Genomic DNA, 26,319 nt, shown 5'->3' with positions numbered 1-26,319 from the left:
CCAAACCTACGATGTCATTTTGGCATTCACTACAAAACCTTGAACAGTGTTTTTTTCTTGAATTGTCCCCATGTATTGAGACGCATATCGTCTTATTGGACGACGCATGTACTGTAATATATTTCTGATTTTCGCTTGCTTTTTGCTGCCAGTTTAACAGTGTCTATCTGTCATGATTTTGTTTTTGTTTGGATTACGTTTTTTTTTGTTTTTTATTTCCTCGTGCGCTTTTGTCTTCCTCCTTTGGTTGTGTCCACTTGTTGTCATCCGGGTCCCTTGTGTCAACCAATCAGCTCGCTCAAACCTCGTCCTCGTCCAGGTGTTCCTCGTTGTCTCATCAGCTTGAATTCAGTTTCCTGGGTTCTGAAATCTTGTTGTGTTAGTGCGATGTTTCGTTTCTGTTGTGTTTTGTTGCCCGTAGTGGTGTCTTAGTTCCTCATGTTTTGTTGTTCGTTTGAATTTCGATCTTTTCAAGGCTTTGTTAATGCGCTCCCATTTAGTTTTTCCAGTGTTTTGTTAATACATTTTGTTCAGTCCACCCTGCTTAATGCTTATCCTGCCTGCCGGCTCTACCAACACGCCTCATGAGAGTATCAGTGTTCAGGTGAGAGTGTTTACACTTGACCACTTGAGCCACAATAACAGGCAATATTCAAGATTTAAAAAAAAAACATTTAAGTGTGATTACATACTTTAGTGTGCACATTTTCAGTTGTCTCACTTGGTTGTGGACATTCAAATGAGTAAGCACTGACCAGGTCAAAACTGAGTTTAGGGTACAGTGAAGTCAAGCTTGGCTGTGTTGTGCTTTTACGAGCCAAACAAAATTATTGGAGATGTTTAAATGACAGCGTCAAAGAAAACCTTCGCGCTGGCCGCGACCACTTTTTCCTGTTGTTCCTGCCACAAGCTGTTGCACTTTGCAACTTGCCGCTGTGTTACCTACCCCTCCTTCCCTTGACACGGACTCAAGTGTTGTGCAATGGCCTCGCGGTGACTACACGCTTATTGTTGGCATGCCACTTCCCAGTAGCCGGCCACCAGAGAGAACCTGCACACGTTTTTTTTGTTTTGCTGGGTTTCCTGGGAAGTTGAGCATCTCCTGTCAGAGCCCAAATCCACAGCGTCACCTTACTTCCGATAATCTCATGCAAGTACCTCTTCCATGGGGAAGGAGGCAATGGAATCGCAATGATCGGGTTCCATGAGAGGGATGAGGCAAGGAGAGATCTTTGCTTGTGTTCAAATGACTTCATGGGATGTGAAATATAATCTGCACGCAGACCGAAGAATGGAGCTGTTCTTGTGTCAGTGTGCTGAACACTCTTACCCTACGGCCCTGTCCTCTCAACTCAACAACAACAACCGCTGTCTCCTTAGGTCTCTCGCTCCCTCTCTCCCTCCCTTTTCTCCACCACTCACTTGCCCTCTCCCACCCTTTCAAGTGCCGTTTTGGTACACTTTCACTCCTCTACCTTCTCTCACTCCTCCGGCTCTGTCTCTGTCCCTCCCTTTCTCTCTGTTGTACCCCCCCTACCCCACCCTTCGTCTTGTCTTCCTTGTTTTGCTCACACTCTGATAGCGTGTCCCTGCCATGTGTTTGACTATTGCCTCTCTCTGGCCTCCGCAGTGTGCGCTCAACTTGGGAGAGGAAGGCGCCGTCGGGTTGGCCTCGGCATCCCCTCCTTTTTGGGGGGGGGGGGGGTTTGCACAACCTGACTCCAGCTCACTTGGTAAGGCAAACGTTTTTCTTGACTCTCGGCAGCAAGTTGTGCACTGCTTGTGTGATGTTGTTCACTTGCCTCTGCATGTCAGTGGGTGATGTTGCCGCTGTGACGCAGCTCTAAAAAAAAAAAAAAGGTCCCGATGGTGCTGTTGGTAAAAGCTTTTGAGGGCGCACGGGAGCGTGTTGGCACGGCTTCGTGCGTTTGAGAGTGGGGGGCACACATGGTGGCTGCACTGTTTTGACAGGCCGTCCTAGAACAATCGCACTCGCTGACCCCTCCGAATGAATGCGCACGAGGATAAAATGACTCTCACCCCCCCCCCCTCACCTCGTCACTCACTCGCTCACCCTCCTTTCTGTGTGTTCATTCCCCTTCTACTCTCTCAATCTCCTGAGAATATTTTTGCTCTTTAGAACCAAGGAGGTCTGCACCGTGGATTCAATCAAATTGAGCAAAGACATCTGCTTGTGTTTGGTGCTGTGGCTCCATCTGTCATCAAAACAGTCAGGCGCACATCCCCTTGTCCGTTGGACCTGAACTGAAACCACAACGTGCACCGCCCGCATTTTGCTGCTTTAAAAACCCAACTAATTCCCTCCCACATGCAATTTGAGTTTAGCCTTGCTCACTTTTTGAGAGCTATTTTTAAGCCATCTAGCGGGTGTCGTTGCTACTGCAGGTTTTGGTGTCATTGGGTTCATGATGAAACTCTGTGCTCCTTGCTCGGGCCGCTCTCATGCATTTTTTATGAATTGGGTTGTTTTTAAAGGAACCGTCTTGTTTTTGTTTGATCCACCAACTGATCGAGTTTATCTGAATATTTTATTGCGTTTTATTTGACCTCAACGTTTAATACATATTTGCTTGATATTGATTTTACACTTTGAGATATGTAGGCTATTTATAGATGCTGAAAGTGGATGTTTCTACAGATTAAATGGGTTCAATTTACTAAAAGTATCGATGGGTTCTGTGATTTGATTAGGCCATTTCAAAGCAAATGTGGGTGGATTAGAGATTTTTTTCACAGTTAAGAATTTTGTCAATTGAATGTGATTAAAAAAAACTTGCACGAATTGGATGCAGCTAGCTAAATATACAGCATCAGTTTGAGGTCGACAGATCTATGAAGAACAGATAAGGTATGAAAAGCTGAACTTTCAGAGATCGTTGTATTCCATTAGAAATATATACACTGTATACCGTTGTGTGTGTTTTTTTTAAAGAATCTACTTCATAGTACGATGTGAAAAGGTTTCAAATCCTACCTGTTCTGGATGATTTTCATTAAACGGTAATGTACTAGTCATTGTGTGGCGTATCAGTGGTATTTTCCCAAGTGATCAGTAGGGGGTGCCAGAGATCTTTCATTGGGTGTTGAGAAAACAACAAAGGGGGGTGCAATCACCATGGCAACTTGATTTTATACAGCTACAAACACGCCTTTCTGCAACCTGTTCTTATTCGAGCGCCCCCAGTGGGGTAAGGCTTTAAAGCTTTATGTTTTGAGGAAAAAAGTTCTTGCATCCAATTGTGGCTCAAAATTCTGCACTGACAACACAATGCTGTAAATGTTACAATTACAGAATCGTTGCAATAATAATAATTATACAATTTGATACATTTTCACAACTCAACTACTGTACTGTAGCACATTAGGTTGTGCATGATTGGGAGTCAATATAAAGCTGCCTGTTCCCTTTTTAAAATGTTTTTATTTACAGGTATGTTGTTGTCTCGCGATGCTAGTCATCTGCTCGCATTGTTTGCATGTTATTCTATCTCATTGCTCTTTGTTAAATGGCACCTTGAAAATTCTCATACAAGTTGTCAAACATATTTAATGTTTGGACCCCACCCCCCCCAAAAAATCATTTTGGATGGAAGAAGTCTAATTTTATGGTGGCTCTCATGAAGCCTGACATTTAGAAAGCTGAATTTGTCACATCTCTAACCCCATAAATCTGAAATTTAATATACATGGCCATCTTAATGCACTCTTTTGCCACATTGGTTGACTTGCCACAAATGCTGGTTGAAGCTTGCTGGCTAATCACACACCCATCACCAATTTACTACACACATTTTTTTTGTTCAAGTACTGACATTTCTCCGGGAGAGGGAGTTGCAAATCCTGAATAACCGAAGTGAAGAGTATGGTGGCACTTCTCTTGTTCCTTGACTTGGAGGATTTGAGCTCTTTATTTATTTTTTGGTGGGTCTGTGCATCCTGCTGAGACTGCGGGAGATCATTGTAGACGGGCAGAACTGGTCCTTGGAAAAAGATAAAAAAAACCATGCCGCTCATGCGTAGCGAGAGAAAAAGCACCCTTCTTGGCACTACATCAAGTGTATTTTAACCTGCTGTTCCCAGGGAGGGCGTTAGTGGGTGGTGGATGCTAAATTCACAGACCGTGAAAGACAATAAAATATAGCATGAGCATTAACGGGATCTTGTTTCACTTGGGGGGGGGGCACAGAGGTGGGAATCAGTATTCTCACTTTCTACAAAGTACGTGAACATTGTTCTGTCTCAATTGTCGTTATTTTGAACATTACACTTGAGTGATTGTTATTTCACTGTTTAACGTTTTTTTGAAATCCCTTTTAGAGGTTTATTGGTCAATCTACTTGTCATGGGATTAACAATGAACAATTCAAAGAGTGAGCAGAATGACGGTAGTTGTGACGTGAATTTGTTAGGATTGAAAAAACATACATTGATGCATGCAATTTAAAGTTTGCTTTTTTTTTTTTGGGCTGAAGGAGTTTTTTTCCAGTGAAAGTTCATCTAATTCCCTTTTAAGGATAAAAAAATAATTCTGTTGGCTCGCAGTAAATAAGTGGGAATGTCATGAGTCACTGAAACATTTATACGCGATAAAATCTGCATCAATGTAAAAAATAAAAAGATCGGTATCACATTTTTGATCATAAAAGGGTTGGTCACGGTAACAGCCAAATCTATTGTATATTGTCTATTTTTTTTTCATGTTTAGTTCAGGCACTGACAGAACAAAGAACGGATAAAAATGGAGTGGAAATAGTCAAAATGATTACCGGCAGCTCATTTTCAAATTTGTTTTTGTAAAGTTACAAAAAGTGACTGTAACAAGGACCAAATGCAGATGCTAAAATCAAATCATATTTTGGTTCTAAAATGACTCATTCATTTTGTTAAAAAAAAAAGATTGAAAAAAAATAATTAAATAGAAATTGGGAACTAAAAATCGAAAATCAAATTGGGGCTTGAGTGAATGGTTACCTCTCCAGGAATAGTTACATAAATAACCAACTTAATTTTTACACATCTGTAATTTTCACCATATAGGCTTGCTAACTTATAAAGTGCATAGTTTGTCAATTTTTCCACATCTTAATTAGAGGTGGCACACCTCTCATTTAGATCACTTTAAGCTGTACAAAAAGTCAGAATTTTTTCTTAACAAAAAAAAAAACAACGCAGAATGTGGCTCAGCATTCTCAATTCACCTGACCGGTGTGTGCCGTCCATTGTAAAATTCCATAAACAAACACCTACTTGAAATGTCGCAGTTTTGTTTGAAACGTGACTCATGCTCACGCTGCACCGATCTGGAGTAAATTTTCCACTTGCCTTTTTTTTTTTTTTTTTGGTGTCACTTGACACGTATGATTGACGCAATAGCTTCCCAACTCAGAGCCCCGAGCTGCTCTACAGTAAAACAAGCATCCATTTTGGAATTACAATTGAATTGAATTGCGGTGATGTGCCATTGTTGCCGTCTTCACTTGAGTATTTATCATGATGCTCAGTCGGTTGGAGATTTTACGCACTGATGCTTGGGAGATTTTTACATTGGGATGAGAAGGACATACCCAGCCACAAATATTTCTGCTCTCCTGGAAAAAAAAAAAGAGACCAAAAGACAAGCACAACTGGTATCGTTCTTTTTTTGAACTATTTTCCATCTTCGTCCTGTTAGACAGGAATCTGCCCAAAATTTTTGTGACTGACGCATCTCCGCCAGGATTTTATACACGAATACCAAAGGGATTTGTCAATGGGGAGCGCTCTCCGTGTACTGTATGTAATGCACATATTAATGAATTGGATTAATGGCTTCTCAAATGGAACATCTTAGCCATCCCAGGCATGTGTCTGACTCGCCATCAATTCCAGCAGTCCTGGCACACGCGCGCACACACACACACACACACAAGAGAGAGCGAACTGCAGACGGGAAGCAAATTATAGGCAACACTACAAAAAAAAAGTTTACCCGAGCTTATGTTTTCTTTTTTTTTTCAAGGTACACAAGATGGTTGCTGGTTTAATCAATATTTGGTTAAAAGATGCCACTGGCAAAGGCTTCAAGTTTTTGTCCGTTGTTTCCTACTGTCTTTGGAAGTCTTGATTGGAGTGCACTATGGTCATCTATTTATGGCTCTTTTTTCTTTTTTTAAAATGAAATAAACTAAATTAATTACATTGTTGTTAATTGTATTATTTAATGAGTGGCTGGGTGCCACATGTAGCGCCCGCATGGGAAAGATTGTTGATGCAACTCAACTGGATTTCTAGAGCACTTTTAAAACCGCTGTGCACAAAGTGCTGCACATGGAGCAAAATTAATTCATACAACAACAAGACAGTAGAAAGCCCCAAAACGGTAAAACTAAAAATCAAGTCTCATGCTGAGTCAAAAGCCAAAGAATACAAATGAGTTTTAACAAGAGTTGTAAAGATGGACAGATAGGGGGCTTGCTTAACGTTCAGCAGGAGGTCGTTCCCAAGAGAGGGACCAACAACGGAAAAGGCTGGATCCCCTCTGGACCTCCGCTTTGTTCTCGATACCTCTAATAGTGTCTGGTCTGCAGACCTGAGGCAGGTGTGTAGGGGCGGAGAAGTCAGGTGGGATGAGGCCATTTCAAGATTTGAAAACAAATGATAGGATCTTGAGAAAAAATAATTCTGCAAGGTTCATTTTCAGTGGCCTGATTCTTTGAAAAAAAAGAAGTCCTTCCAGCACGCAGCAATGCCTCCAAATGTTTTTTATTTATTTATTTTTTTTTAGGTTTAATATTAACCCTTTCAAGGGCGGCCCGGTAGTCCAGTGGTTAGCACGTCGGCTTCACAGTGCAGATGTACCGGGTTCGATTCCAGCTCTGGCCTCCCTGTGTGGAGTTTGCATGTTCTCCCCGGGCCTGCGTGGGTTTTCTCGGGGTGCTCCGGTTTCCTCCCACATTCCAAAAACATGCATGTCAGGCTGATTGGACGCTCTAAATTGTCCCTGGGTGTGAGTGTGGGCGTGGATGGTTGTTCGTCTCTGTGTGCCCTGCGATTGGCTGGCAACTGATTCAGGGTGTCCCCCGCCTACTGCCCGGAGATGGCTCGGATAGGCTCCAGCACCCCCCGCGAACCTAGTGAGGATCAAGCGGTTCGGAAAATGGATGGATGGATGGATTAACCCTTTCATGCACCAATAATGACAACCCGTAACCTGATCACATAAGCCACAGGTGTCAAACTCAAGGGCCGGGGGCCAGATCTGGCCCACCGGATCATTTTATGTGGCCCGTGAAAGCAAATCATGTTGCAACTTGCTAAAATCTGTGCCAAAATGTCAAATTGTCATGTGTCATAACATTGAGATTTTGCAATAATATTGTTGAACAATCTATTATAATTGACTTGATTTCGAAACTCTATTAATTTGTTGTGTACAAGTAATAATTTTGTGGTTCCACTGTCATAACGGCCCTCCGAGGGAAGACGCAACTCCAAATTGGCCCGTGACTAAAATTAATTTGACACCCCTGACATAAGCTGTCCACTGTAGTAACCGCTGTCCCTGAAAGGGTTAAAAATGTTTTTTCGAGACTTGATGAAAGAGGTACATGTGACATGTCGGAAACTCTCATAATGGCACAAAGTGGGGAAGCACCCTGAGCTTTTGACGTGCAGGGCGGACTTTTACAACGGACACAATTGACAAGAATTATAAAGTCTGGAAATGAAAATCACTGGGCAACACAACGAATGAATGTCTTGACAGGTATTAAAAACAATGTCTTTAGGAAAGAGGTACTTTTTGGTCAATCTTTAGAAAATAAATCTTTGCTTTACTTTGTTTATATTTTGTATGAATATGACATAATGCAAATGGATATCAATTCTAGAACTGCATTGTTGTATCAACTAATTGTCCTTTTTTTTCATTTAAAAAAAAAATAAGAATAACAATCCTGAAATTTGGCCGTGACGGTCATGCGCAAACCATTGCCATTTACTTCCGGCCTCGGTTTTTCTGTGATGACAAATGAATCACACGGCGGACAAAGCGCACGATACGGTGGGATGAGAGTTGCTCCTCTCAGCGGCGTCTGTTGGCCAATGAGATTTCCCATCTTCACTCGCTGGGCATGTTGACACACCATTTATCTTAAGTCCAGCTCACTTTGTACTTCAGCGGCAGCCAAATTTTAGAAGGAACAATTAAATCCAAAGGATATATATATATTTTTGCTTTTGAAGCATGACCTCACATTTCAACACATTGGAAGTGGCGGGGCTCTTACAGAATATGTTTTGCCATACTTCCAATCGTGTTTACGTAATATCCGATGTTCTTTCACAAAAAATGAACTGAGAGTCCGCCAGGTCGAAGCGCGCAAAGTATGTTTTGAGTTGGTTTTACTCCATGACATGAAACAAAACTAAATCCAATCCAAATATTATGGAAAATGTCACAGAAAACCCAGATCAGGGGTCGTGGGTCAGCGCGGTGTCGAGTGCGATAGTTGTTGCAGCTTCTGTCAGCGCATTGACTCTGTCGGCAAAATGGCGGGGGTTGGAAGATGGGGGAATGGTAGGCCTCGATGTGTTGTAGGAAGAGCCACTCTTGACCCTTGCCGATGATTGGGGTGAGCGCAAGTGGGCGGTAGAGACTTAAATTCTCAAAATTAAAAAGATGCACTTTTGTTCTTTGCAAATATTTGCCACATGCGTTCTTCTACATCACAGGTGTCAAACTCAGGTGTCAGATCTGGCCCGCCACATTAATTTAAGTGGCCCGCAAAAGCAAATCAAACTTCCATGATGCTTGCTAAAATTCTACCAAAATGTAAAATTCTCATATGTAATAAATAAGCGAGATATTGTAAGCGTTTTCTTGTTACCAAACCGCTCATTACAGTAACTTAAACAATAGTTGAATAAACCGTTATTATTGACTTTTTAATAAGGTTTCAGTCATAACGGCCCTCCAGGGGAAACGGTAACTAAAATGCTGTCCACTACAAAAACGAGTTTGACACCCCTGTTCTAAATTCAGGATGGAAAGTGCAAAATTAATGACCCGGTGGGGGCATCACAAAATGATTTCTTCCGCTATTGGGATATAAAAAATAAGCCTGGCAGCTTTGTTTTGTATCCAGTGAATTTTAATTAATTAATGAATTAAATCTTCAACAATGTTGGAGACAGTGTTGGAGTTGTGTTGTTTTTAAAAACCGTGCCAAATAGCTCTGCCATGAAGGTCTTCTTTGAAGTGGGGTAGGATGGTTCTTGTCCTTCTGCGGATGGCCTTGTCTGTGCTCGACCTTGCAAGAACAATGACAAAAGTGCGATATGTCAAAGCCATAAATTCCTACGGAGTCTGTGTATTCAATTTTAATCATCACGATGGCAATCACCCACTTGATTGACACTGCCTTCTTAGCTCCATCGTGAAATAGTGAGAGGAGGCCTATTTGTGGTCTGTGTGTGTGTGTGTTTTAACTGCATTCACAAAATTTGCAAGCTGTCTCTTTGGTGTGACGTCGGCGATACCTAGCCTCTGCATCATAAAATGTTTTTAATCTGTTTTGAAGGAGAACCAATGTCATCTTGGGAAAAGGTCCTGTCTGATTATTTGCGCTACAGAACCCCCCCAAAATATATTTTGTTGGGTTTCCACAAACAGGAGGCGCCATTTTTGGTGCGTCAGCGCAGAATATACATGTGATCCAAAACATTTCTATGTCCGCACTGCTTCATGAAGCTTTATGAATCACACCATAGGAAGAGGAATCCCCCCCCCCCCCCACACACACACACACACACACACAGACAGACAGACGCTTCACTCCCGTTCACGAAAAATTCCATGGGGCATCTGTACTGTATAAGGGGGCATCCCCGCCTAACAGATGGCGGTTATATCTTGACATTGTGTCAAAATCTGCTTCTGCTGCACACCCCCACCCCCTCCAAAAGAGTTTTTAGTCATGGCGGACAGTTTCTTTACTTTGCCCGTGAGTTTCTTAGCACATTTGTAAAGTCATAAATTGGACCTTAAAATGATTTCAGTTGTTTTATTAAACACAAGTAGGTGTTCGTCTTTTTTTTTTTTTTTTTTGTGCGTGCGTGTGTGATTCCAGGAAGGCGTCGGTGTCATCAAAAGGGGTTCACTGTCCCTGTCTGAAGACATTGCTCACACACCATTGCTCACCCCCCCCCCCCCCCCCCCCGCTCCCTACACACACACACACGTGCACACAAACTTGTTAAATCTTGTCCTGCCTCGCCTAATCTAAGTCCGGCACTTCTCTCTCCACCCAGTTTAGCCAGATTGCTTTTGGTGCTCCGTTGCGTAATACCAAACTGCCCGAGTGCGTCACAAGCACCCTTTTCTCCACATGCATGTATGTGTGCATGAGCTTAAACAAACGGAGCATGAAGCGTTACACTGGCCCCCTTTGTGGCCCATTCAACTGTTAGTAACCTGTTTAATTATATCTGTCAATCAAGCAAGTCCATTCAAGTGGGTGTACAGTGTGTGTGTGTCGAAGACTTGCGCAACCACATGGCTTTTTCTTTCTAATTAAGTGCCTGATCAGTTTAATATTCTTGCATGATGCTGTCGTCCGTGTCGTTATTGTATCACTAGCGTTGTGCCGAGTTGCACGAAGCTTATTTGTTCTTTTCTGACAACCAGGTATTATACTTTGTTTGCGCTCTGGACAAACAAGTAACACACATTTTGACCTTTTACCAAATTTGGGATATATATTTTTTTAATGGTGCGTGTGTGGAATTAATTATGATTATCCATCCTAGTCATCCCATTCTACTAGTTACTCATACAATGTGGCCCCTTTTTTAATGAATAGATAGCGTTATAAATGTGTTTATATGTTTTAAATATATTTAAAATGAATGATAATTCAAAAATAACACCTCAAGCGGGTCGCGCCGTTACAAATGGCATGTTGAAAAGGAATCCCCTTGTGGTTGTTTGTCATAAATGGGGAATGCATGTGAGCAGCGGTGGAATAAGTTGTTTGGGTTTATCAGGTCACCATCACAAAGTTGGCGACTCCAAAAAAAAACAAACAAAAAAAACTGGCAGTAGAAATCCATCCGGCTCCTCTCGTCCTTCCTTTCCGAAGTTTTCTCACACAACACCGTAATTGCAAGATATAAATACAAAGAGCCGTCAATATGATAGATAATGTAACGATTAAGCAATTATACATTGTTGGGTTCTCATTAAAAACAAAAAAATCATGATGCCTCATGGAGCGGCAGGTTTGAATACTTGTATTGTTGAAATTGTAAAAACCGTTTAACCCATTCATGCACCCTGTAACCTGATAACATGATAAGCTGTCCATTGGAGTAATCGCTGTCCCTCAAAGGGTTGAGGATGAACATTTGACGCATTTGTTTTCCTGATGGACTTGGGGGGGGGGGGGGGGTGATTTCTATTTAAAAATATCTTTTTCATGGAAAAAAAAATCTATGAATAAAAATAGATGAATATTGTAAAATGCTTGCGAACATTTCATAAGAGCCTATTTGATATTTAGCTCATTTTGTGGATGCGGTTTGTTTCCTATTCATCCTCCGTTAATTTCTTTTGTTTTTCTGCATTTTATGACCCATCTTGATTATTAATTTCACCCTTACAGTAGTCTTTGGGGGGCCTTTTTCGACCAAACTGCGTGTCATGTCACGGTAGTTAGTCTGAGGCTATGAAACTGTCTTTTTCTATTCTGTCTTTGTGGTTTGGTTGCCTTTTTGTTAATTTATTCAAAGGGGGCTTATTCTTCATCATTTGGCTCACTGTTGCTGGGAGTCTGATCGAGAGAGGGTCTTTCTCTGACTCAAAACTATTTCCAGTCATGGATTCACTCCTGTCATGTTTTTTTTTCTTTTTTCAACCACTTTCCCTTCTTCTCTGTTTCAATACACAGCCTCGGAGAGATTGCGGCCTGTGTGCTTTGGATTCTCCCAAGTTGCTCCTGCCAAGCAAGTCTGAAGTCTGAGCATGAGTTTAAGAGGAAGAGAAGGATAGTAGCAATCATGGGAACACCTACTGTATCTCTGTGTGATCTCATCCAACGTCAGTCTGGAAGCATTTATGTGGGTGAGTACCTCCTTGCCAGTTAGTTTTGTTCAAAAAAAAAAAAAAAAGGCTCTGCAATCACTGATGTTATCGCAGGACCGCATTAACCTTACGTGAGAACGTGTTAGTTTTCGAATGGGAGCGTCATTAGGGCGACACACAAACAAGAATAATGTTGTTTCTCAGCTAAAATGTAATTTGTGTCCTGGTGTGAGGAAGCAAATACCCGTAGCAATATTTTAAATTCTGAATTAGTTATATTGTATTCACACATGAATATAAATTGCGCTTTTTCACACTTAAAGAAAATATTTAATTTCAGCCACAGAGGCTGATGATTATTTCCACAACTGGTGGCTTGAGATTGAAAGGAAACAAATTTGCATTCAAACTGCGCGTACAAGTACAGTGATTTTTTTTAATTATTATTATTATTATTTTTTTAAAAACAAGTTAGCAAGGAAAACCCCACTAGGTGCTAAGAGTTTCCCCTAAGCAGTCCTGGTGGTTTCACACCTGGAACCAATGTTGCAGCCGCCGCGCGTGCATCCACAGTCAGCAGTCAATTTAATGAGGAGCATTTAATGAATTATACTGTCAATCATTTTCAGACTAAAACTTGATGTCCAACATGCTGGATGGAGGAAATGTCCACCTCTCGCTACTTCGTGTCTACTGATCAATGCGAAGGGCGACCAGTTTGACGCACATTTCTGAAATAATGAATCAGCTCGATTTACCTTTAATTGTGTCATTATTAATAATTATTGATATTCATCTGTGTGAAGATGCTGATCATGTTCATGATTTAACAAGGCAGGAAACATGAATGTCAAGAGTCAAAAGTTTTAATGTAAGGCGTACATCATCATCATCATCATCATCCATCCATTTTCTGACCCGCTTATCCTCACGAGGGTCACGGGGGGATGCTGGAGCTTATCCCAGCTGTCTCCAGGCGGTAGGCGGGGGACACCCTGAACATTTGCCAGCCAATTGCAGATCACACATAGACCAACAACCATCCAGGCTCACAGTCACACCGAGGGGCAATTTAGAGTGTTCAATCAGCCTGCCAAGCATGTTTTGGGAATGTGGGAGGAAACCGGAGTACCCGGAAAAAAAACACTCGGGCACGGGGAGAACATGCAAACCCCACACAGGGAGGCCGGAGCCGGGATCGAACCCACGACCTCTGCACTGTGAGGTCGACACGCTAACCAGTCGATCGCCGGGTTATTGGTCGTTTGATATTTTCTGTTCTTGCTAATCTGTTGTGAACCAGTAACAGTTGATTGTCTCGCAAATCATTCTTGTTGTCCATTTTTGAGTAAAAGTAACCCCCTTCCAGCCAGACGCTTGTTAAAACCAAAACCAAAGGATCATCATCATATGAAAGCATTTTCATCAAGATTTTGTTTCACCAAAGATGAGCTCCTTGAGTCAGGTCCAATACATCGAGATCTCGTTTCCCGTGTGCATACAACACTGACCCCGCCCCTGAACGCCAGCACGGCAGGGATTTCGTCATTATCCAACGTAATAAAATCCAACGCATTATTGCCCCGCTCGGGATGATGTTGTCCACGCCGCCCGATCAAAGACTTCTCAGGTCACCCTGGCGTTCAGTCCGCTTTGTAGAGTAATAGACACCTGTGGTACAAACAACGTCAACTCACCTACCTTCTTGGATGGGTCGTTGGAGAGGCTGTCCCGTCCTCACTACTTCAGCTTCCTTTTCCCCCTATTTTTTTTTTTTTGCGGGTCCACGACTACAGCTCTCATCGGTGGCCCACTTCAATCGTCACTGCCCCGCAGATGGACATATTTCGCGGCACCCCACACAAACGCGTGCAGAGGCAGACGCTGTTGAATAGAGCAGCTGCCGGGTCCCCTTTTGTAAAGAAAACAAACGGCTGATTTCATCAAAGACCGGTTTCAATAAGAGAAAAAGGGCGTCGAGATTAGTTAAAAAAAAAAAGCCATGTTCCGGGTAGGAAGACCAACTGAAAAAAGTGATTGTTTGGGCTTGTTGTCGCTGCCATGGTTGCTCGCTAACCTCAAGTTACCCAGCTACATGCAAATGATTTTATTGTGATGAGTGCACTGGATTCTTTTGGTGGGGGAAACGTAAGCGTGGAGCCACAAGCTCTTTTGCTCGCGTCTGTCTGCGTATGTAATGATGTCAGGGAAGTGTTGAGATTTAAATGGATCCGAAAGAACATCTGTCATTGGAACATTCATTTTATACGCCGGTTTCTCCTCTCATCCCCGTTTTACAGCCGACCCCCCCCCCCCCCCCCCCCTCGTGCCTATAAACATCAAAGTAATGAGCTGTAAGCAGCCCATAAAGCCCACTGCATTTCTTGGCAGCTTTTTTTTTCTTTTCATTGTGTTAATTGTGACCCTTGCCCCTCACCTTCTCACCTTCTCACCCTCGACTTCCCTCCTCCTCGCGGTCCTCATGTCTTGGCGCTGTAAACCCACCAAGTTCTGAGGATTTATTCCCTTCAAATCACTTCCTCTTTGTCCCCTTCATACTAAGCCTCCCCTAAACCACACGGGCTCCATCGTTTTTATAGCTCCGAGCGCCTTTTGACGGTCACATCTCAGGATCTCGGTGCCGTCGCACGCGACTGGGCTTGTGGAGCACTTCTTGAACTTTTGACCTATAAAAGCAAAGACGCTACATCCCACGCGTGCGGAGAGGATTAAACACGGCGTTTGGAGGTGACACTTGGCTGTTCAACGACCTTGACGTTGATGTACGTCGGACTCATTAACACCTGCGGAACGATCGCTCCTCGCGAGTCCATTCTGTTTATTTCTATTGTGCGTCGTCATCTCACAATTCTGTCTTTTGGAAACGCGATGACTCATTTTGACACCACCGGGACGGGGGGGGGGGATCATCGCGTCATTGCTGTAACAAGACAAACGCATGATTGTTACAATTTGCAAATAAAACAACGCAGTCACGTATTAACCCAACACTCATAAATCGTGTCAGTCTCCCCCTGCTCCGTGGTGAAGTAACATCTGCCTTTTCCGAACGACAGCGACTCCTTTTGAATTCAGATTTATCGACGTGGTGAGCAGAAGCCTGTGCTGTCGACACATGATGTCAGAGAGCACTAACTTAATCATAAACAGCTGAGCATTAATATCTACAAAAGCTTCCGCCGGACTTTATGACCGCGACAGACAATGACTCAATTCTGAGTTATTCGGGGCCAAAAGCAGCTGGCATCGGGCGATACCACGCTCGCTCAGCCCTTCGTCATCTTCATGATCTCTTTTTTTTAATGCTCTTTATTTTTCACTTCACCTGTCTGCCGATCACGTGCGTCTCCATTTTGTCAACGATCAAACATTCGTCTTAAGTCAGCCCGCTTGCGCACAAACTTCCCAAGCCACACCTCGGTGCGTCACTGGTGTGTGCTTTCACGGCTCAATGACTAAGAGAGCAACAAATGATGCTCTGAAATTTAATCGTCCCGCCATTTGTGCCCCCTTTAGAAATGCCACTCGTGCTCTGTAATGGGACACAAATCAGCCGAAAGACCAATCGGGTGAGTGTGGTGACTTCATATGCCGTGTACCATTTTTAGGAATGCAACAGCTTGGATCACACTGTCGCTCGGGACTCAACATGCCAGAGGAAGAAAAACAAACAAACAAACAAACAAAAAAAAACTTCTCACTCTTCACGACATTTACTATGAACTACAAACTGTAGGACACGGTTACAAACTTTACAAAACAATCCCTGAAGGAAATACCAAGTGGTGGTCCATAAAGGCTTAAGGCACATCTTTTTCGCCTGGCTTACAAAAGCATATTTATATCATTCATCCATTTTCGGATCCGCTTATCCTCACAAGGGTCGCGAGGGGTGCTGGAGGCTATCCCAGCCGTCTTTGGGCTTTAAGCGAGGGACACCCTGAACCAGTTGCCAGCCAATCGCAGGGCACACACAGACGAACCACCATCCGCGCTCACACTCACACCGAGGGACAATTTTGAGTGCTCAATCAGCCTGCCATGCATGTTTTTGGAATGTGGGAGGAAACCAGAGCACCCGGAGAAAACCCACGCAGGCCCGGGGAGAACATACAAACTCCACACAGGGAGGCCGCAGCCTGGATCGAACCCACGACCTCTGTCTGCACTGTGAGGTCAAATTGCTAACCACTGGCCCACTGGGCCGCACATTTTTATATATTGATTTGAATTTATTTTGTGTGTATGTGTGAGAGTGTGAACGTCCATGTACACGTATGTGTATAGGTGTCTTTGTGTGTGTGTGTGTGTGTGTGTGTGTGTGTGTGTGTGTGTGTGTGTGTGTGTGTGTGTGTGTGTGTGTGTATAAATGTTGTATGCATCTCTAGTGTGTATTTTTTATTTTTTTTTGGTACAGCACTTTGAGTTGCATTTTCATGTATGAAAAGTGCGATATAGAAAAAAAATATGAAGGATTTCCCTCCATCAATGTACATGACTACACCCAAATGGAACTTCTGCCTAGCGACAACTGACGTGATCCCATCGACATCCATTATTTTGACCCCCCCACCCCCAATTTTTTTTTTTTTTGAACTTCACAATGTGTGAATGGGTGATGAAGGATGTGGAGGTGGAACTCCCGCCTTCATATGCAACAGCCTCCGTGTTAAGCCACGCAGGGATATCATCAGTTTTCAGATCACAGCGATGCGTTAGGATGGTGACTCGCTGAAGAATTACAACATAGATCCATCCGCTTGTCCCCGCCAAGACTCGTCATATATTGAAAATAGTACGTAAATTGGACGTAATTTGAATTGTATGTTTTTTTTCTTCATTCAAGGAAGGCAGTTACCCACATAATTGCTTAGAGGGCGAATCCACAGTTCATGCAAACAAGGACTCCTCCAGCCAGTTTTAGTACAGTATCTAAAAATAGGCTTATTTTTGTGTTCATAATGTCATGTTAAACCCAAAAAAAAAGAGTGTCACTATGTCATCGCAAACACCCACAGAAATGCAATCCAACTCAAGCTCGCTCCAAAAACATGGCTGGCAAGCCACCAATATACTGCGTGCTACGCTAATCAAGTTGCGCTTTATTAATCTGAACGCCAAGCGTACATCATACAAGGAGACACCACGTGGAAGAGAATTTTTTTTTTTCTGTTCCACGTGACTTTCACTATGGCAGCACTCCTGCGGCGTGATGCAAGAACAGCATCTTCCGCGCGTCCTGCATCCAAGCGAGAGCAGATCTGAAGTGACGTCGCATGCTGCCGTCTTTAAACACTCCCGTTGTCTTGCTCTCCCTCTTGCTCTCGTTGATTCTTTTTTCTTTTTGGGTCTCACTCTCTCCCTTATGCGCCTATTCTTTCTCACGCACTCTGTTCATCTCCCACTGTGCATTACTCGCTCCCTGATGATGTCTGGCAGCCCTGTGCTCGAGGTTAAATGTTCTCCCTGTACGGTTGGACGGCGTCTGGATGAGTTGGCCGCGCATTTACATGACTCGGATGTTTCAATCTTTTCCAAGGACGTCCCGGACCACCACTCCGTGTGTTACCTTTTTTTTTTTTTTTTTTCTCTCGATGTTTAAGGGAAAACAGAGGCATTCATCCATTGTGGATTTGGACAGAAATCTTTGATGTCAGACCTAACTGGATTAAGTGTAACGGGACATTTTGTGTATGACCGACTTTACCTTGCCATATTCCCTCACCCTGCGGCAACAGAACTGCTTTTCGATGTTGCCTTTGTCCCTTCTGTTAATGGCTGAATGTTTTATTTTATTTTTTTTAGGTGGCAGCATCTTGACTTAAACACCGTGGTATTTCTGTTAGCACACGCGTGCCAACTTCCTGCCATGAATGTCGCGTGATGCCCTAGTGGTTGCGTTTATTTTTATTTTTTCCACGCCGGCTATTTAAGAAGAGTGAAGTCATGCCTTTTTGTTCAGGTTCCAGCCGCTTCTATCAATCGCTTCGAAGAAATTAGTAGCTCTGAACAAAAAGAACTCTGGACTTCCTCAGCATCCCCAGATGCCACGCCTGGGAACCTTTCCTGGCGAGAGTCAAGAATATGAAATAGGAATGCTCGATGATGAAGTCATTTCCTGTATTGAGGTTTTTTTTTTTTTTCATTTATTTGGGGAGGTTACGAAAGGGTTAACAGGCTGTGAAATCTTGATCGCCAACTCCCAGGATTGTATCTCCTGTAACTCAAATCAGGGCCATCTGCACTGGGCGTATGCCTGCCTCCCCCCCTGTCCTACTGCACTCAAAGGCTCACTGTGCTGTGGTTTGCCCAGCTCCGTCACGTGACTTCTCTGAAAGTGCCCCCTCCCTCCTCCTCCTTCTTTATTTCCAGTAAACCGTTTGAAAGGAGGGGGGTGACTCAGAGTAAAACCAGCTTCCTTTTAACCACAGCTTGTTAAAGAATTTGTCAACGTGGACTCAGGGGTACATTTTTGTGTGTGTGTGTGTGTGTGAGGGAGTGATAGGTCTTCTCATTTTCTTTTCCTTTTTGTGTTTTTTTTTTAAGTGGGGCGGACAATTAGATTGCGTCAGGAGTCGCTTAATCACGCCACTTCCTTTGCCAGAGAGAGATGGCGCAGGCTAGTCAGGAGTTAATGAGATGAACTTTTGTCATCTTCGTGTCGGGGTGGGAGAGGGGGGTGGGGGGCACGCAACTGCTGCCGAGACGTGTGTCCTCTGTGTGAAGGACTTTCATTGAAGGGGAAAAAAATAAATAAAAATCAAAGCACAGAGAGGGCGAGGAAAATGCGTGTGTTCGTGTTGACTCGCGTATAGGCTATGCAAAGATTTTTCCACATGGATTCGAGTGTCTTGTTACTGGTTACTCGTTACCAGCCTTGCGACTGAATCTGGGCTATCAACATTATTTTTCCACGAAGAGTCTCGAATCGATCCTAAACACGCTCTGGAATGCAATTCAAAAGACAAACAACCCTGCCTTATTTGTTGAATCTTGTGAATGATGATGATGATGATAATGATGGTGAACTGCCACTTTTTTATTAATTAAAGAAAACTTTTCCTTGTCAACGCTTTGTGGTCGCCACCGTTTTAGGTTCATAAAATTCAGATTCCTCCCGAAGGATTTTGTTTTTATCAACTGTCATCACTTGGCAACACGCACGTACAGACCATATTAAAAGTAATGTTCTCTCTCCTGCGACCTCACAAATTTAATATGGGACTTGCTCCCCCCCCCCCCCCCCCCCCCACAGCGTCAAAAGTTAATATTGCCTCGTAGCTACCAAAAAAAAAGAAAAAAAAGAGAAAATTGCATTGTAAAAAATGTGATGTCTGTTCACGTGATTAATTGTTGGATGATAGAAAGACGCTTGGAAAAAATGATGACTGACTGCGTCCACCACGTGTCTCCTCCTATGTTTGGCGACCGCGCCATTTTGCTGAGTGCATCATCTTATTCCGAACGTTGACCCCAAACCTCGATCATTTTAATGACGCTTGCACTCTCGACAAGATCTCGCCAGATGTGACTGCTCACCCGTAGGCTACTGGTTGATGGGGTGTCAGGGCGTGGGTGGGGGTTTTTTAGGCAGCCTTTGGCAAACTGCCTGGCTAAGATCATGATTTTTCTAAAAACCACCAACCACAGAGTCTGGATGTCTGAACCCCTGTCATCATAGAGAGAGGCCTCCCCAGTTGAGAGAGAGAGACGAAAATATTCCTCCCCAGTAAATCACAATGGCGCAAAGTCACCCACACATTCACCTGCGCCTGGGTCATACATTCATGCACTCGGTTTGAGTGAAAAAGTTGCACGCTGAATGCCAACCACGTGTGTGTCAGGAAACCAATGACGGGCGCCCATGGTGTCACCACAAATCACAGATGGGTCCTCGCGGGGGTCCGTGTACACTGCAGCACCGGCGCTCGTCAGGTGTTTTCAAGCCAGACGGTGTCCTCATTGGTTCAGCAGCAAACCACCCGTACGCATTCCTCCTTGTCCACCAGCTGAACAGCTCTCTCTCTCTCTCTCTCTTTCTCTCTCTTGCTTTCTTGTTCTCTCACCGACACACAAACATACACGCATACGCACACAGACACACTACCACACAAGGGGATAGGCTGAAATTCAAATGACATGCTTGTCGAATGAGGAAGCGCCTTGATTGGATGTGAGAGGAGGCTGAAATTCAATTCGTAAACCAATCGGATCCTGTGTCCATTTGCTTCCCCCCTCCCTCCCCCTTCCCCTCCATAACCTTATTAGAGGACCTCCCATGGCTCTCAGATTTCCTGTCCACTGGGTTGCACCCTGCGTTGGATGTCATTAGCACTGTACTGGTTTTGTTGACCATATTAGGTCAGATCCTGGATTGCTAGCCTCCTCCCACTCCTTTTTTTCTTTTTTTTTAATTAACATGATGCTTGGAAGGCTGAGGCCTTCTTTTTGAAAGAAAACAAAATCTATTTGTTTTCCTTGTCCTTTATACACAGCGTATATAAAATATTATTTTCATCTCTAAAATATACAGTATATTTTTTCATCTGTTCCTTTTCTAGCGTCTTTGTCCGTTGAAGTGGCGTTGCGTTATGTAAAACAGCAACCGTGTTTATTTAGATTCAATAAGCTCAGGCCAAGCACCGCAAACTATTCAAAGTTCATTTTTGGAATGTTCTAAATCAACAAGTCCAAAATCAGACATGGAAACTATGCAGAGAATAAGTGAAAATCCTCCACACGATTTACAATTAAATATAACGGAGCTCAAAATGTTTCATGGATATCTTACTCTCAGATAACAAAAAATGTTGATTACCGTCAGAGTTAAATTTAGAAACTAAGGTCCGTAAAGTAGTCAGAATTAGTTTTTCCAAATTCCTTAATAGTTTTTTTTAAATAGTAGCAAAACCATATGTATTTAGTTTGAGGTGGATAATTTTAAATAAACCAGTTCCCACTGTATTATTAACTGCCTTATTTCATTCGGGCTTGATTGACACATTCAGAAAACCTGTTTCCTATATTCATGTTGTACTATCCATCTTTATGGTCAAAATGATTAGAATTAGTTTTAAAAAGAGTCAAAGTAAAATCAGCTCCAACAAAATCTTATTTCAGGATTTCTAGATAGAAGAATGGCAATTTAAATTCAAAACATATCATTATCAATTATCAATTATATTTACCTTTTCTGTTGACAAAATCACCCCCCAACGCCTCAAAAACAAAAAAAGAATGCTGGCAATTTCCTCTCTGTGCAAGCCCTCCTGTGTTCCCAGAACTAATATGAGTAAAATCCAGAAGGATTAAGGCTCCCCCTTCCCAGAAAAGGTATATTGGGGGGAAAGATCTGTGTCATTGCTGTGAAAAGAGGCTTTGTGGGGCTGTCAGTCGGAATAGGGCATTTCATAGAAGAAGAATTTGTGAGTCAGTGTCATGACAAAAGTCTTTTGTCCGGTTTCTCCCCTGCAACCTTGCAATTAAACATTGGCACGGGAGCTAACGTAAATATATGTGATAAACACAATGAATCATTCTGGCACAATAACACGGTGACCAGATTGATTGCTCTAAAATTTGTAAAACACAAAATCAGTCATTAAAAAAAAATGTTAAAGATGATCATCTAGTTTGGGAACTATTGGGAGATTTTTAGTAATGGTTTGATATCAATTCAGCTCAAAAACTTGGCATTTTGTGTTTAAGTATTTGAAGAAATGATTCACCTACTTGGAAAATAATTGTTGGTTTATTTGTTTGGTGAAATTATTTCACTTTTCACTTTGGAGATTAAAATGGGCAAAATATGGAAAATGATGAATGCTGCATTCTTAATTATTTAATCAATTTCTGTCTTATTTTTAGGGTTCTAAACTAAATCAAAATAAGCCACAAATGTTTGGGAGCTATTCAATGAAATATAAATCTTGACAATCTGCATTGTTTACTCTTCAGATATTAAACTTTTAGCTGCTATGTCTTTTCTCCATTTGGAGAGGAAACACTCTATCATTTCTAGTTGAAAATAGAAAGAAGCCGGTGAACTTTTCCGTATATTTTTCGTTTCATGATGATATGTGCGAGTTTTTAGAAATAAAATGGAATGATTTAATGTGACTTTCTAGTTTTAATCTTCAAAAAAGTGTACCCAGTCTAATTCTTGGCTTCAAACTCCACCTTTTGGTCTTTCTATGTGGAGTTTCTAAATCATATCGACTGCTGATTTGACTGAACAAACGAAACTCAATATTTTCTTGAATTAATACCAATTTTGTGAAACGTTATCTTAAATGTGTGATTTATGAAACCAGCGGATCCCAAAAAAATATTTAAAAGCTTTCAATAAAATTAAAATGAGCATATATTAATATTACAAGTTTGCCTGCTGGGGGGGAATAGTTCTTCACGGATATGCTCCCCACAGCATAATTTATTTTAAAGGCACCAAAGATCGTATGAAAATATACCTGCACACTATGATGAATTACATCATGTGATCACAAGCAACATCAATAAAACCTACTATTTTAATGCCAAAATAGAAAATACACTCACATTTTCCCTCTTTCTCCTCAGGAATTTGCCCTGCAAACTGAAGCAGCAACAGAAGTCGTTGTCCAGAAGGTCAGTAAAACCAAAATCCAATACTCTTTTGTTTTAATGAATTATTGCCCTCTTGCTCTCCAAATAATGTTTTCATAGTGTAGGTACTTCTTTATGCTGCGAATGTATCTTGTAAAAAGGAAGATAAACAAAATCGTGAGGAAAAAAGTGTCTTTAACAAATTGAATGTGAAGCCTATTTAGCAGAGGGGACAGATGTGTGTGTGTTTAAGTGCTGGGGTACAAGGCAGAAGTATTTTTTGAGGTAAATTTGTCTGTCATCTTGTCTTGTTTGTGCAATAAAATTGTCTGTATGCTTAACCACATCGAAAAAGCAGCAGGGCGTTTTCTTCATTCTACTTTGCAATTGAACTTAAATATATTCAGTTTAAGATTTGACCTTCTTATACTTGTCATCATTTGTATTGAACATATTCCGTTTCACTTTGGCCTCGTGTCCATATTTCATCTTGTCTAGAGGTAGGAAGCGGTTAAATCATGAATCAGACTTGATCACGGCACCTCTTTCGAGTCGCGAGCTGTTGTAGGGGCGCCATTTTGTGCAGTCAGGGTGGAGAGGAAAGAGTCAGCCATTTTGTGCTTGTCACTGCTGCCGCCCCATTTTGTGCTTGCTCACTGCCCCCTGTTCAGACTCCCAAGCGCTTGAGAAACGTTGAGAGAAGAAATATATACAAGCTTACCCTTTAAAGAAAGTGCTGATAAAGAGGAATTGACTTCATAGATCTAATCCTGGATAATCCGTAAGGTATTTGCAGTATGTCTGATGACGGTCTCCACTGTGTATGTGGGTGGACTCATTGTTGAGAAAGAGTTCAAACGTTGAGCATATTTGCCCGTTTGGCCTCCTTCCTTATCATAGGCAGATGACATTTGTCCTGAGTACAGGGGAAGGTGGGGGAGAGAGGGGTGAACCCCATCAAGAAGAGCTGATGTAGAGGAACATTGTTTGTGGGAGGTGATGGAGAAAGAGAAATGATGGGGCAAGGAGGAGAGAAGGAGGGCTTGTCCTGGACGTCCCAACATGGTTACACATACGAGACCAGATAACACCCAGTGGCCCCTCTGCCCGAGGTGTGTCCCTCTCTGTCTCACGGAAAGAAAGATTTCACCCGTCTCTCCGACATGTCCGGTGGGGCCCCAATCTTACCAGTAGCTGCTTGTGTTAATTTTCCTCACGCTCTGGTTTTGGGTCTGATGCAACAAGTCACTATTATAAGCAAGAATATCAAGCTCGCGAAGGAAGCAGGTGACTTTGTACCTCATGGGTCTTATTGTTATTATTATGATTATTATGATTGTTCATTTTATTTTTTTCACCTTTGATGTTAATGTGTGTGTGTGTGTGAGTGTAGACATCACTGCTTCAGGTGTGTTCTCAGGAGTCTCCAAGGAGACTTTTTGTTGTTGTTGTTGTTCTGCATTTGCGCCATCTTCTCGTGAAATGTGAATGGGTGGTGTAATGGAAATACACTTTTTTTGGTGTCCTTGAGATGTGTTATGGGTGTGAGCTGTGGTGGAGGTGAATTTTTGATGCAGTTTCCCTTGTGCCAGTGGTATTGAATAGCTGTATCAACATGACAACCTTATTGTCACTTCAACAAAATATGGATGTAATATTTCATTATTACATTTTGTGTGTGTGTGTGTGTGTGTGTGTGTGTGTGTGTGTGTGTGTGTGTGTGTGTGTGTGTGTGTGTGTGTGTGTGTGTGTGTGTGTGTGTGTGTGCGTGCGCGCGCGTGCATGCATGCGCTCGCAAATGACTCGTATGAATTCAGTGATTTTTTTTTAACCATTTTCCGTAAAGCACATCAGCAAAACCATGACATCATCAGTCGCCAGCAGACTCACATTGACGCTGTTGTCGAAGATGATCAGACCACCAGTTGATTTTGATGAATTGCATGAAGACTCATTGACGATTGTGTGAGTCAAATTCGGTGTCCGCTCCTCTCACTAAAACCTTTGTTTTAAAGAAGCATGCATTTAAATAAGGTCACCATATTTCAACTCTGATAAAAAGTGCACTGCACTGACCTTTTCCTTGCTGAAAAAGGAAAGCACCTCTTCATTTGAAGCACGTAACTTGGGTCTAATTTTATTTTTATTTTTTTAAAGGCTCTCACAATGAACCCCAGAAGACAGTTTATCGTCCAACCAAATATCAAAGTATTTTTGGGACACTCTCTCTGTTATAGTGCCATTCTGAGTTGACAAAGTGACTTCCAGTGAAAAGTATGAACAGGTAAAAATCATTCATTTGGGTTCACATAGCGTTTAATGCTAACGTTAACCCCATCAGAGATTCTTGTACTTGAACAAAAGTTGACTGTCAATATGTAATTGCCTCACTCACTGATGTAGCGGAGATGTACAGAATTGTCTCATCTGCGTAAAATTAAACCTTTGCCCTTAGTACCGACCTAAATTATTCATATAGATGGATAATAAAATGGGGTCCAACACTGACACTTGTGGGACACCTGTTTTTTAATTCCAGCAAGGATAAAGTACAATTATCCAATGCCACACACTGAGTTATACCACCCGTACAGGGACTGCGGGTACTACAGTGGACAGTTTATCATGTTATCAGGATACAGGGTGCACGAAAGGGTTAAAGCAGTTTCGCGCACGACTACTAAAACCTATGCTTCGCAGTCTTTGCAGTAGCAGGTGACATTTCACGGTGTCAAATGCTTCAGATAAATTAAAAAATAAAGCAGCACAACTCTTCTCGGTATACAAATCTTGTAACCCCAAACATTTTTTACAAAGACAGCCATTCTGGAAAGTGGGCAATAATTTGTTTTTAGACTCAAGGGTCCAAACTTTTTAGAAGAGGGAGGACAAATTCACATTTCCATGATTTTAGAAGCGAACCACCGACTGATATTTGAGAATGTAGGAGAAAGGGCCAGCAATCAAGTTGACTGCACTCTTAAGGAAATATGGCTCAATCAGGTTTGGACCAGCAGACTTTTTACAGTCCGATCCCAATAGGGATTTTTTTAAATTTTCAGACACAAATATTGAAGTAATGGTTGATAATGACTTTTAATAGACCCATTGGCAACGTGAATTTTACACGACTGTCTAGAGTGCAACCAGCGCGAGAAAGGCAGAGGGAGATAAAAACAGCAGAGATAAGAGCTTAAAAAAACGGGGGGAAAAATGGTTGGTGGAAATTCTGATCGGCTGGTAACTTTCTAGAGTCACCAGTCAGATTGGCATTTTGAACCCTGAACATGTTTGTGACAATGATTATGCGACATTGACTGCTCGCCTCTTGACTGGTACTCGTAAGAGGGAGCACATAACTCCTTCTCTGGCATCCCTTCACTGGCCCCCCATACATTTTAGAGTTATTTTCAAGATCCTCTTATTTGTTTTCAAATCTCTGAATAATCTCGCGCCACCTTACCTCTCTGAGCTCATCCGCCGCTACACACCTGCCCGGCGCCTCAGGTCTGTGGACCAGACATTATTAGAAGTACCAAGAACTAAACTCAGGCTCAGAGGGGATCGAGCCTTTTCTGTTGCTGGTCCCTCTCTCTGGAATGACCTCCCACTGAACATTCGGCACGCCTCCT

The 26,319-nt window shown here is 42.4% G+C and overlaps 1 long non-coding RNA gene across 1 annotated transcript in view; it reads left to right on the top strand.

The window, feature by feature from the left end:
* The first annotated feature begins 346 nt into the window (after positions 1-346).
* The window catches only part of LOC147193536 (uncharacterized), a 49,012-nt gene continuing 23,039 nt past the window's right edge, over positions 347-26,319 (top strand). The window contains exons 1-4 of the long non-coding RNA XR_015102982.1: positions 347-604; positions 1,631-1,733; positions 11,949-12,121; positions 22,682-22,729. This is a non-coding gene — a long non-coding RNA (uncharacterized LOC147193536). The remainder of the gene's footprint in view (positions 605-1,630; positions 1,734-11,948; positions 12,122-22,681; positions 22,730-26,319) is intronic.

Source organism: Hippocampus guttulatus, chromosome 15, assembly GCF_054856545.1.
Source record: "Hippocampus guttulatus isolate MCC_2025c chromosome 15, RoL_Hgut_1.0, whole genome shotgun sequence".
Classification (NCBI taxonomy): Eukaryota; Metazoa; Chordata; class Actinopteri; order Syngnathiformes; family Syngnathidae; genus Hippocampus; species Hippocampus guttulatus.
This window is presented reverse-complemented; position numbering and strand designations above follow the sequence as displayed.